This window comes from Notamacropus eugenii, chromosome 5 (genome assembly GCF_028372415.1).
Source record: "Notamacropus eugenii isolate mMacEug1 chromosome 5, mMacEug1.pri_v2, whole genome shotgun sequence".
In the NCBI taxonomy this organism is placed as follows: Eukaryota; Metazoa; Chordata; class Mammalia; order Diprotodontia; family Macropodidae; genus Notamacropus; species Notamacropus eugenii.
Window position 1 is genome coordinate 235509430 of NC_092876.1, and position 13692 is coordinate 235523121.

The following is a 13692-nucleotide window of genomic DNA, read 5'->3' on the forward strand; positions in this document are numbered from 1 at the left end:
ACCTCCTTGCATAGGTAGTTTTAATCAGAATTTACTAATCCCTTTAAACTGAATTTAAACTAATATCTCTTTCAATATTTCCATTTCACTACTAATATTCACAGCCTTACCCTTTATGAACAACTGATATACTTCCGTTGTAGACTTTTTCTCTATCTCTCTGAATAGCTATCATGATAAGACATATCTATTTGTATTTTACAATGACCTAACTAGTTAAATATTAGATTTGAACTCACAGGTCTTAGAATTTAGAACCTTAAAGAGTTTTAAAGATCGCCTAGTCTAACTGATTCATTTTACATATGAGGAAAGGAAGACTCAGTTTCAGCAACATATACAAAGGTGGGATTTGGACCTAGGTACTCTGACTCCATATCCTCTACTCTTTCTGCTTCTTCCATTTCACTGCTTCTAAAAAGGTAAAATAAAAACATAGTTTTTAAGAGGCATCACCTGGAGACAAATAACTATATTTTTAGCCAAGTTGGGCATTTATATTGGAAATTGATCCAATTTTGGCCAAACTCCAGCTGTCACATAATTTCTGGTGATAATAAGCAGTCTTAGGTCATCTTCAGTTATGTGAACTAGGAACACATCAGGAATAATAATTTATCTGGTATTCTTGAGTATCATATAATTTTGGGGGTCCCCAGTACCAGGTAGGCACCCACTTTTATCTATGCCCTCTGAGCTCTCAAGATAATCTTGAAATGATTGACATTTCCCATGTTGCAGCTGGTAAAGAAAGATTTCCCAGGAGAGCTTTGGGCAGGATAATTTCCAGTTTAAACCTAAACAATAAAGATTTGTAAAATAGTTGTTCTCTTGCATTTAGTTCTATAGAGGCAAGCATGGCTCCTCGATCCCTCTTGTTTCAGAGAATCATTGACTTCTTGGCTGACCCTCTGAGACCCTTTGGTGAGTAGCTACTCACTCTTCAAAAAATATTTTCTGCAGGATGTGTTATGAAAATGGAATATACAGGTGGAGATTTGCTTTATGATGCTAATTTTGAACTTCCTGTCTATAATGTTTTGCAGGAAGAGAGTCTATAGTTAGCATTGATGTAAAGTATTTTCGGGTAGCTATAAATGGATTATGTTAAGTGTGAAATGAACAACATGGGAAAGGAAAAACTTTTGCATATATCAAGTTAATATGTTTTCTTAATGAAACAGCTACTAATGAATGAATGAAAATGCATTTATGAAACACCAATTATATGCTGGACACTCTTTAGGTGCTGAGCATACGAATCTAAGAGAGACAGTGACAGCCCCTAAAAGAGCTTTCCAATAGGGAAATATGACACATACAGGGGAATAGTGGCCAGGAAAGTGACTTTTGGTTTAAGAGTCTCAGGGATAAAGTAGAACCATAGGATAGTAAATTGCCCTACCACTGACAATAGCAATGGTTTAGCACTGATTGTTTACTATTCCCAGAAAAAACGCAAGAAGGGTAAGAATGGTTTGGAGAGGCGAGGGGTAGCAGTGCTGCAGCAGATGGCAAGATGCCTATAGACTCTGGTTTCCTGGAGGATGGGGATGTAAACCATGGCAAGAGGACAGCTAAATATGCTGTAGAGGGTTAAGTAAGTTTTCCCTGATTCATCCACCAATCAGGACAGCATAGATCCACAAAGCATGGTGGCAATGCCAAAGCGTGGTGGGAATGGAATCTGTCTTGAAGGCCCAGTAAAAAAGGGGAAAGACAAGAAGAATCAGTGGTAGGACAGAATAGACTATAGAGTTTTTGATGACCAAGCCTGAACACACTCATGTGTGCAATTTAGGAGATCTGGAGGCTTCCTTGTGCTTGTTCTTGGTGTAAAGTCAACCAGAAAGACACAGGAACCTGGAACGCATGTTTGAAACACATCTCCTCTCTAACCACTTGACTTCTCATGCAAAGACTGGAGGACTTAATACTTCATCTTTAGAACACCTACTCTAGGACTTTATTAGCTATCTAAATGGTGTGAAAGTCAGTCAGTTGATGAGGATTTGTCTTTTTAAAACAATTTTTTATAATTCTTTTTTTAAAATTAATTTTATTTATTTTCAGTGTTCTACAAACTTAGATTTTTTTCCCTCCCTTCCCCTCCTTCCCCCTTTCCTCCCCCCTCCCTCCCTGAGATGGCATACAATTTTATATAGCTTCTACACATACATTCCTATTAAATACATTTTCACTATAGTCATGCTGTGTAGAAGAATTAAAATGAATGGGAGAAATCACATAACAAACCAAAATGCAATACACACACACAAAAATGATCTGCTACATTCTGTGATTGAATACCATAGATCTTTCTCTGGATGTGGAAGGCATTTTGCCTTAGAAGACCATTGGGAAGTTTTTTAAGTCCTTGCATTGCTATGAAGTTCCAAGTCTACCAGAAAAACCTCTTGCACTCTGTGGTCGTTGCTGTGCACAAAGTTCTCCTGGTTCTGTTCCTTTCACTCAGCATCAGATCATATAAGTCCTTCCAGGCCTCTCTGAAGTCTTCCTGTTCATCATTTCTTATAGCACAATAGTATTCCATTATATTCATATACCATAATTTATTCAGCCATTCCCCAATTGATGGGCATCCCCTTGATTTCCAGTTTTTGGCCACCACAAAAAGTGCTGCTATAAATATTTTTATACATGTGGGACCCTTTCCCATTTTTATGATCTCTTGGGGATATAGTCCTAGAAGTCATATTGCTGGGTCAAAGGGTATGCATATTTTTGTAGTCCTTTGGGCATAGTTCCAAATTGTTCTCCAGAATGGCTGGATTAGCTCACAGCTCCACCAACAGTGTATTAGTATTCCAACTCTCCTACATTCTTTCCAACATTTATCATCTTCCTGATAGGAATCTGATAGGTGTAATATGGTACCTCAGAGTTGTTTTGATTTGCATCTCTCTAATCAATAGTGATTTAGAGTATTTTTTCATATGACTATAGATATCTTTAATTTCTTCCTTTGAAAATTGCCTGTTCATGTCCTTTGACCATTTATCAATTGGGGAATGACTTGTATTGTTGTACATTTGACTCCATTCTCTATATACTCTAGAAATGAGGCCTTTATCCCCAAGATTAGCTGTAAAAATTCTTTCCCAGTTTTCTACATCCCTCTGAATTTTGATTACATTGGATTTGGTTGTGCAAAAACTTTTCAGTTTAATGTAATCAAAATTATCCATCTTGCACTTCACAATGCTTTCTGTCTCTTGTTTAGTCAAAAATTCTTCCCTTCTCCATAAATTTGATAAATACACTATTCCTTGCTCCACCAATTTGTCCATAGTATCAATCCTTATACCTAAATCAGGTACCCGTTTGGATTTTATTCTTGTGTACGGTGTCAGGCATTAGTCTATGCCTAGTTTCCACCACACTTTTATCCAGTTTTCCCAGCAATTTTTGTCAAACAGTGAGTTCTTATTTCAGAAGCTGTGGTCCTTGGGTTTATCAAACAGCAGATTGCTATATTCATTGTCTACTGTGTCTTGAGTACCTAGCCTATTCCACTTGTCTACCTTTCTGTTTCTTAGCCAGTACCAAGTAGTTTTGATAATTGCTGCTTTATAACACAATTTGAGATCTGGTAGGGCTAGGCTACCTTCCCTAGCATTTCTTTTCATTAGTCCCCTTGATATTCTGCACCTTTTGTTCTTCCAGGTGAATTTTGATACTATTTTTTTCCAGCTCTAGAAAATAATTATATGATAGCTTAATTGGTATGGCACTAAGTAAGTAAATTAATTTAGGTAGAATTGTCATTTTTATTATATTGGCATTTTGTTTTTACATTGCCTATATTTCTCCCTGCATTCTTCCTCCCATACAACCATTCCATTTAACAAGAAATTTTTTAAAAAAAATTAATTTAACCAATCAGTAAATTTAAAAAATATGAAATTATATTTAGTGTTCCAAATCTACGGACCTCCCACCTTTGGCAGGAGGTGTCTTCTCTTACTAATAGCTATGAAAGGTATATGATCTGCTTCTCTTTTCATTTTTTATGTTATAATCTATAATATTTAGTCTGAGTACCCATTTTGAACTTATAGCGGAACATGGTATAAAATTCAACAAGCATATTAAAGATCCTTCTTATGTGCCAGGTGCTGGGCTAAGTGCTGGGGATACAAAGAAGACAAAAGTATAGCCCCTACCCTCAAAGATCTCACATTCTAATGGGGAGACTGCATACAGCTACTTACATACAATATATGTTCAGTGTAAATGAAAGGTAATCTAGAAAGGTGGGGTTGGAGCTGTCTTGAAGGAAGCCAGAGAAGTCAGGTAAAAGTTAAGGAAGGAGAGCATTCCAGGTATGGGTTTTAGCTCCATTTGAAAAGGTACCAAGTCAGAACAAGTGTTCTCTAGAAGAAACAGTAAATGGACTAGTGTAGCTGGGGTTGTACAGTGGATGGAGGAGACCAAAGTCTAAGAAACCTGGAAAGTTAGGAGAGGCCAGGTTGTGGAAGGCCTAATGCCAAATAGAGGATTTATGTTTGACCATGAACATAGAAGGGAGGCCCTGAAGCTCATTGAGCAGGACTAGGATAGGGTCAGACCCACACTTTAGGAACATCACTTTGGCAGCTGAGTACAGGATGGACTTGAATGAGGTGAAACTTTAGGCAGGGATATCAACATTAAATAGTCCAGTTGTGGGGTGATGAAGGCCCATGTCTGGGTATTGGATATGTGAGTGGAAAGAAAAGGACATATACAAGAGATTTTGTGAAGATAGTATTGGAAAAATGAGAGGAGAATAAAGCTCAAGGATGACACCAAGCCTGTGAGACTGAGTGACTGGGGAGGTGGTAGTGTCCTTGATGATAACAGGAAATTTGGGAAGAGGAAAGATGTGTTGATTTTGAGATGCCAATGGGACATCCAATTCAAGACATCCAGAAGCAGTTGGTAACATGAAATTAGAGCTCAGGAGAGAAGACAAGACTGTATATGATCTCACAATCATCTTTATACGGATGATAATTCAACACAGATGGCATCAAGCAAGATAGAAAGAGAGAATAAAAGTAAGAAAAAACAACACAAAATGGGAAATAGTAGCTGATCAGTTAGTGTCAGTCAACAAGCATTCATTAACCACTTACTTCGTGTTAGTCTCTATGCTAAACTCTGGGAATAGAAAGTAAGGCAAACAAGAATAATCCCTACCTGCAAGGAGCTCACCTTCTAAGGAAGAGAATAACATGGGAGTGATGCTAAATAAACAGGGTAAATTGGAGATTACCTCAGATGAAGACACTAGCATTAAAGAAGACCAGGAAAGGCTTCTAGTAGGAGTGCCATGAAAGGCTTAAGGAGGAATGAGAAGGTTTAGAATAGCTGCTGTGGTGTGGAAGATAGTGAATCAATTAGGGAGGTATAAAAGAATGACCTTACTTCAATGAAGGCTCAGTTGAGATCATGTAACATAAATTTGTAGGTGACTTAGTCCAAATGATTTGGGGATTTTCTCTAGCTCTCTTCAGCAGCAAATGGGGCAGATGGTGAAAATTGTCTAAAAGTAGGATCTGGCAGATTATGACCATCCATAGAATGAATGAGAAAGAGATTCAAGTTTAGAACAATTCTGAGTTGAACTTTTTCATCAAAGGACTGAGATGGGGGGAAAAGAGATTGTAGCCAGCTTGAGAGAGAATGGAAGAGTATAGGAACTGGCATTCATGGTGAGGATGAAGAAGGGTTAGGGGATTAAGGCATAGGAAAAGATGAAATGATAAAAAAAATTGACATCAGATAAAGGAATTTGGGATTTTGCGAACATGGGAGTGGGACATTTATAGATAATGACAAGATCGAGGGTATAAGCATCTCTATGTATAATTGAGAGAGTGTGGAGGAGTAGGTCATGGGGACTGAGTTTTTTGAGAAACTGAGAGGTTAGAACACTTGAGGAAATAATAACATCCTGTATTCTGTTATGCCTCACTTTCTTCAGTAGCCATCACTCTGCCAGTTGCCTTGCCACCATGCCTACACCCTTTAATCTTTCCTTCCAGGCTTATTTCCCCTTTTCTCCTGTTCTAGTACTGGGACAACAATTAAAACCTCCGTTGCTTTGGAAAGGATGTGCCTCAATCCACTTCCTTATGCCTTTCATTTACCATTCCTGTAAGTTTTCCAAATTCAATATCCTTCCCTGACCTCTGACTTTTAAAATTCTCTGTTTAGCTTTTAAAATCCTTTATAACCTGGCCCCTTTCTTTCCTTCTAGTCTTCTCACATCTTACTCCCCTCCCCAAAGCTTGCACAAGAAACTCTACCTCCTATGCATTTGCACCTCTTGTCCCCTATGCCTGAAATACTCCTCTTTCTCACTTCTATTTTCCAGTTCCCCTGGCTTCCTTCAGGCCTCAGCTAAAATCCTACCTTCTGCAAGAAGCCTTTTCTGGTCTCCCTTAATGCTAATGTCTTTGATCTGAGCTAATCCCCGATTTACCCTGGTTGTGCAGCATTGCTCCCCTGTTATTCTTTTCATTAGAGTGTGAGTTCTGTAAGTTCTGTATCATTCATGCTTGCCTTTGGACACAGAGGAAGTGCTTAATAAATGCTTGTTGACGAGCACTAACTGACCAGCCACTACTTTCCTTGCCACTTGAGGGCAGGGTCTCTACCTTTTTTTATTTGTATACTTATTATTTTGTGCAGAGTTAATGTTTAATAAATGCTTTTTTCATGCACTCATTCATTCATTCACCAACTGTGTCTTTGGTCCAATTCACAACCTTGAAGTATCCAAGTAAGCATCAGCTTGGCTGAACTTTGTTATAGTAGTGGGGCCTATACCATAACGTTCCCTCATATTTAAAGCATGATAAAAATTGCACTTCTCAGGTTAGTGTTTAATAAATACTTTTTGGTGTAGTGGAACAGACTGTTTACCTAAAGTCAGAATAGATATGTTCAGATCATCTATCCACCACTAAACTGGTTGTAGGACCATGGGTAGACCTCAAACTTTCTCTAAGTTTCAGTTTCCTCATCTGAAAGGTGAGAGTGATAGTACTTTCATGACCTACTTCTCAGTGACTCATGATCATTCTTACTAGCATCCTTTTCACAAGGAACTTTGCAGACTCCATATTTGACTAATAGTTAATACAAATAATAAAATTTCTCAGGAGTAAACAAGTCCATATTTTTTGAAAAGTGTACCCTTTATGGTGATTATAAAACCAGTGTTTTGAAACCAGACAGCTTGGCAGGTCTCACTGACAGTGGTGGTGGAGACTGTCAACAAGGCACAAAGGATGTTTCTCACCTTCTTGGTGTTACTTGCTTTTCACTATAAAACATTAGCTTAATTTTATTTCTCCAAAAATGGTATCCTCTCATAAATACTTCATGGCATTACTTAGCAGGTGGATCTCTAGTGCACACAGCATGCACCCACATGTATAACATACACTGTCTGTCTGAGTAATAAAAGTGTAGCAATCTCTAGAGATGGATAGGAATCTCTTTTAAAGAATTAATATGTCATAAAAATTAGAGATGTGAACCATAGCCTTTATGGAGGCTTTGTCAGATGCTTAGGGAACTGTGTCTTGAAATGCTGAAATCAGTTATTCTTGACTTAGCCCCTCAGAACTGGCTGTATTGTAACCTCCCTGACAAATTTTGCTTACTTAGCAATTTGACCTAGGGCTAATAATTATACCAGCTGGGTATATTATGATCTTTTAGCATGCTCTTGGCTCTTCTCAGAGAACCAAAACTCTTAGTTAGCCTCAGGTTACCTGTTGATGGCTGGTCAGCCTTCACATATCTTTCTGTTTTTAAAAATTTAATCTCGCTAAATATTGCTCTCTAGATCAAGACAAGAGGCAAGACCCACATAAAGTATTCCTGCCTAAAAGGGTTGCAGGGGGAGGATGGCTATTATCCAGGGGTATGCTGATAAATGTTTAACAACTGGCTCTCTAGATTTACCTGGGACACACTTTTCAATTGAATATGCATCATTTACATCTTCTCCATCACTTTCTTAAGTCTAGACCATCAACTGTAGACCTTTGCTGATTTCCAAAGTGTAACAATCGATTCTCAAAGCACATAGGAGCTGGCTCTGGCATACTCCTGATATGTAGGACCCCTTCTTTTTATTTTTTCTAAGGCAAAAGGAGACATCTTAAATGTTTAACTTATGAATCATAGAGTTTCAGGGATGGAACTGGGTGCCAGAGATCACCTGTGCCCAAATAGGAATTGTCTCTTTAAGAAATGATCACCTAACCCCTGCTTTAAGACATATAGTGACAGGAAACAGGACATCTATGATGGCAGTCCATTTCTTCTTGAGACAGCTCTAATTATTAAAATTTAGATCCCATGACCTTTGTCTTTTTTCATTTTTGTTGGTCTTTTGACTTGTAATTAAATGTACTTATTCTTCCAGCCTTGTGAACATTGTGATTATAAGTAAAGGTAGAGATAGTGAAGTTTCTAAGTCATCTAGGTGGAGACAAAGAGCCAGAAAGGTGAGATCCTTGTCCCTAAAGAACAAACCAAAAAACAAAACCAAAACCATGACATGGGTCTTTTTGTATCATGAGAAGGCTATGTGAGTGATGTCATGTTTGAGGTGACCTTTTAAATCAATTTAGTTTTACTGAGTAAATGCTTTTAAAAAGGAATAGGAATGGATCTGGAATTTCATGAATTAAAGTGCTGCCAGGTGGGGAAACTCTTACAACTTGGCATTATCTATAACTTATAGTCCTAGCATTGTCTAGAATAATGAGAAGTATAAGTGACTTATTCAGTTATACCCTGAGTATGTGTCAGAACATAACACTCCAGACTGTGATCTGAACCAGGTTAATATGTAGTTCCTATCTGATTTCAAAGCACTGATATGTTAATACAAAAAGCAACAGATAAACATGTAGTTTTCTAAGTCAATGTGTGGTCTGCAGGGATCCCTATGTACAATTTAGTGACTTTTCCTATTTGAGTTTGATACTCCTGCTCTAGGAATATGTAGGCCATTTTGCCTAAATCGACTAAAAATAGACACCTCAGGATCTTATTTTCTTTATACCTCTCAATCAATTGTGTAGTCCAGGTTCAGTTATCATCCCTGACTTCTAACTCGCTCTAAAACACTATATTCAATCAGTTGCCTAGGTCTGTCGATTTTACCTCCACAATATCTCTCATATTCTATCTCTGACTCCTCTAACACTGCCACCACCCTGGTACAGGTCCTTGCCACCTCACACCTGGACTATTTCAACAGATTGCTGATTGGTCTTCCTCTTTCAAGTACCTCCAGACTTCAGTCTCTCCTCCAATCAGATGTTAAATTAATTTTCCTCAAGTGCAGGTGTGACCACATAAACCTTGCCCCCTAATCCCAATTCCATAAACTCCAATGACTCTCTATTTCTTCTAAGATCAAATGTAAAGTTTTTCATCACTTGGTTCCTCTCTATCTTTCTTTTTTTTTTTAATTTAATTTAATTTATTTATTTTTAATGTTCTACAATCACTACCATAAAATTAAGATTTTAACTCCCCCACACCTACCCCCCACTACTCCCCTGCCTTCCCAAGATGGCATACAATTCTGTATAGGTTCTACATATACTTTCCTATTGAATACGTTTTCACTATAGTCATGTTATGCAGACAAACTAAAATAAATGGAAGAAATCATATGACAAATCAAAATATAATACACACACACACACACACACACACACACACACACACAAACATGATCTGCTACATTCTGCGAATGAATTCCATAGTTCTTTCTCCGAGTGTGGAAGGCATTTCGCCTTAGAAAACCATTGGGATTTTTTTTTTTTTAAGTTCTTGCGTTATTACGAAGTTCCAAGTCTACCAGAAAAAACTCTCGCACACTGTGGTTGTTGCTGTGCACAAAGTTCTCCTGGTTCTGCTCCTTTCACTCAGCATCAGATCATATAAGTCCTTCCAGGCCTCCCTGAAGTCTTCTTGTTCATCATTTCTTATGGCGCAATAGTACTCCATTACATTCATATACCATAATTTATTCAGCCATTCCCCAATTGATGGGCATCCCTTGACTTCCAGTTTTTGACAACTACAAAGAGTGCTGCTATAAATATTTTTGTACTTGTGGGGCCCTTTTCCATTTTTATGATCTCTTGGGGATACAGTCCTAGTAGCAATATTGCCCTTTCTATCTTTCTAGCCTTCTTACACCTTGCTTCTCTACATGAACACTGCCATCCAGTGACACTGGTCTTTTTGTTGTTCCCCACACAGGGCATTCCATCTCCTGACATCCCCCATAATCTTCCTCCTCATTTCTGCCTCCTGGCTTCCCTGGCTTCTTTATTTTTTTAAAAAAGAAAAAAATTATTTTTTTATTTTATTAATTTATTTTTAGTTTCACCATTCACTTCTACAAGATTCTGAGTTCCAAATTTTCTCCCCATCTCTCCTCTCCCCCACCTCAAGGCAGCTTTCATTCTGATTATCTCTTCCCCCAGTCTGCCCACTACCACACACACCCTCCTTCTCTTACCCCTTTCCTTCTGTTTTCTTGTTGGGCAAGATAGATTTCTATACCCCTTTGTCTGTATATCTTGCATGTAAAACAGTTTTCATGTAAAAACAATTTTTAACAATTATTTTGAAAACTTTGAGGTCCATATTATCCTTGGTTTCTTTCAAATCTCAGTTAAAGCCCCACTTTCTTCAAGGAACCTTCCCCAGTCCTTTTTTGATCTTAATGTCTTCCCTATGAGACTATCTTTGATTTTTCTTGTATATATTTTATTTGTATTAATTGTTTACATGTTGTGTCCCCCAGAGAAAACGGAATTCTTTGAGAGGTTTTTTCTTTTCTTTTTGCATTTCTTTGTACCCCCCCTGAACTTAGCATAGTACCTGGCACCTAGTAGACACTTAACAAATACTGACTGACTTACCAGAAGATACAGTCTGCTGTAGAAAATTCTCTGTGAAAGTTTTTGGCTTTCTTTTCATATTTTCATCTAGGAAACCTATAACATGTGCATAGAACATTCTCATAAAGGATTTATAGGGATGAGAAAGTTGGCATATGGATTGGTAGTTACTGATTTCATCTTGGTCACTGTTTTTTAAGTAAAAGTACCATCTGTGATTTTTTTTATTTTGGGGGAACACTTCCCTCTTTGGGACATCTTGAAAATCACAGCTTGAGTGGCTTTAAAATTGTATAGCCTCCTGTATGAATTTCTTCTCTATGTAGGACTCTATATTTTATCAAGTTATCCTGTTCTATGAGATAAGGTCTAACCTCTCTTACTCTCTTGTTTATTTACCTTTAATTGCCATTTTCCTGTATTTGTTAACTGAGTGGGTAGTATTTAAATGTAGTAGTTGTATTATCATTGTTGATGAGCAAGAATTACTATCAAAATATGGGTAGATTTGTTCTGTTTTTAGTCTGTTTCTCCCCTTTTAGTTTCATCTTCAAATGCTCTTGTGATAAAAATGGCTTAGCTACATTATCTATTACATTAGGAACTGTCAAGTGAAGAGATAATAGTCCCATTCTAGTCTGTCCTGGTCAGATTATATTTGGATTACCATGTCTAGTTCTGGGTACCATATTTTTAGAAGAGATATTGACAAGCTATGACATAGCTACAAAATAATGATTGGAATGGTTAGAGTACTAGACTTTATGCTGGTTGAAGGAGTTTGGGTGATCTGGACTTCAGCTAATAACCTGAGACAAGATAGAAGTTAAAAGAAATGAATTTACCCTAAATAAAATAGTACACTATGTTCAGAGAACAAAACTCAGGCTAAAACAAAGAAATTCAAAACAGAGAAATATAATCTTAGCCTGAGATCTCTTGCTGGCTGGTTGGCCAGGCATTGCTGTGAGCCTGACTTACAAAAGAGCTGCAATAAACCTTGGGACAATGGCTTAAAAAAGAGTTCACTTTCCCTGTGGGAAAGAAGTCACATAAATGCAATTCAGAGGAGCACCAGCAGATGGTAGCAAAGAACCAACGGAGAGCAGCTCAGGGGAGAGCCCCCCCCCCCAGATGGTAGCACAAAAGACAGAGTGGCCCAGAGAGGGACAGGCAATTTGAATTTGTATCAAAACTTGCAGAATGACTTATTGTTCAATGACATCACTAGGCCAGCATGTGATATCAACAGCCCTACAGAGAATCAGTAAGAGTCAATACTAGAGTCAGAGAGAGATTTTATCTGAAATGAAGCCCTAGGAGTATAAGTTGCTCTGGCAAATTCATTTTCCTGCCAGCAGTATGGAAATATATGGAGGAGTGTACACCTGTGTGTGGTGGGTATGAGGAGAGAGGGTTGAATTTTCTTTGTCATGTTGCAACGGTGCTTAATTAACTGTTTTCTTTGAATTAATGTGTTATATGGTTAGTCTGGCAAAAATAACATTGATTGTAGCTTATGGATAAATTGTAATTTTTAAAGATATATACATTTTGAAAGCTGGGGGTTGCTTTCAGAGGATTCATCTTTGGTAAGGTGAAGCTTGCTACAACTAGGAATTAGAACAGTTAAAAGCAGCATGACTTTTCAGAAAGTAGTGAATTTGCTATGTGTTGAGATCTAATAACAAATTCAGGCATCTTTAAGATTGGGTGCGTGCTTCAGGCCAGGGTCAAATTAGACCTCTGGGTCTCCATGACTGTACAGAGAGTAGAGAATAGATTATCAGAGACTATCATTTCTCCATCACTGGAACATTTATGAGATGGGAATGTTTCAAGTCACAGATCCGGAAGGAAAAGGGCCATACTGGCCTGAAAGCTACGTCATACAGTATCTGTAGGATGGGGAGAAGATGCTGCTCCCTGGTGAAAACAGGAATCTCTTGTAAACTTACCTCAGCCAGCCCGGAAGAGGGTGCAAAGAACAATTTGTTTTCGTTTGCTGTCTTCTTTTTGTACATCTAGAAGCTCATCCAACAGGAAGCTGACAAAAAAAAAAAAAAGCCTATTCCAGAAAGGGAATACAGTGAATGGAAAGGATCCTACCTTTGGAATCATAGGTCCTGAAACTATATCCCAGATCCATGATTTAATACCTCTGTGACTTTGAGCAATTCACTTAGCCATTCTGGCTTTCAATTTCCTCATCAGTAGAATGAGGGGGCTGGATTAGATTTCTGAACTCTAAAGTACCTTTCAGGCAGCTAAGGGGATAGTAGATTGAGCACTGGACTTGGAAACAGAAAGACATCTTTATATGTCCAGATCTGGCCTCAGGCCCTTATTAGCTATGTGACCTGGGCAAGTCACTTAACCCTGTTTGTCTCAGTTTCCTCATCTGTAAAACAAGCTGGAAAGGGAACTGGTAAACCACACTAGTACTTTTGGCAAGAAAACCCCAAATAGGGTCACAAAGAGTTGGATATGACTGAAACAATTCATCACCAACAACAAAATTCCTTTCAGCTTGAGATCCTTGGAGGAAATCTCTTGAAAAGAGACTATATCCAATATCAATCCTGCTTTCAGTCCCAGCTGAAGATTCCAGGAGAGTAACCTTTCATGCTGTATTTCTTCACTCTGGACACCTGATTAATTTGGGACAGCAATGGAACCAAGGTGAGGAGAGATCATCTATTGACAACTTTTTAAAGTGAAAAACAAGCAAAAC

The 13692-nt window shown here is 38.0% G+C and overlaps 1 long non-coding RNA gene across 1 annotated transcript in view; it reads left to right on the forward strand.

The window, feature by feature from the left end:
* Window positions 1-840: 840 nt before the first annotated feature.
* The window catches only part of LOC140509106 (uncharacterized), a 91471-nt gene continuing 78619 nt past the window's right edge, over window positions 841-13692 (forward strand). Inside the window, exon 1 of the long non-coding RNA XR_011968572.1 lies at window positions 841-924. This is a non-coding gene — a long non-coding RNA (uncharacterized lncRNA). The remainder of the gene's footprint in view (window positions 925-13692) is intronic.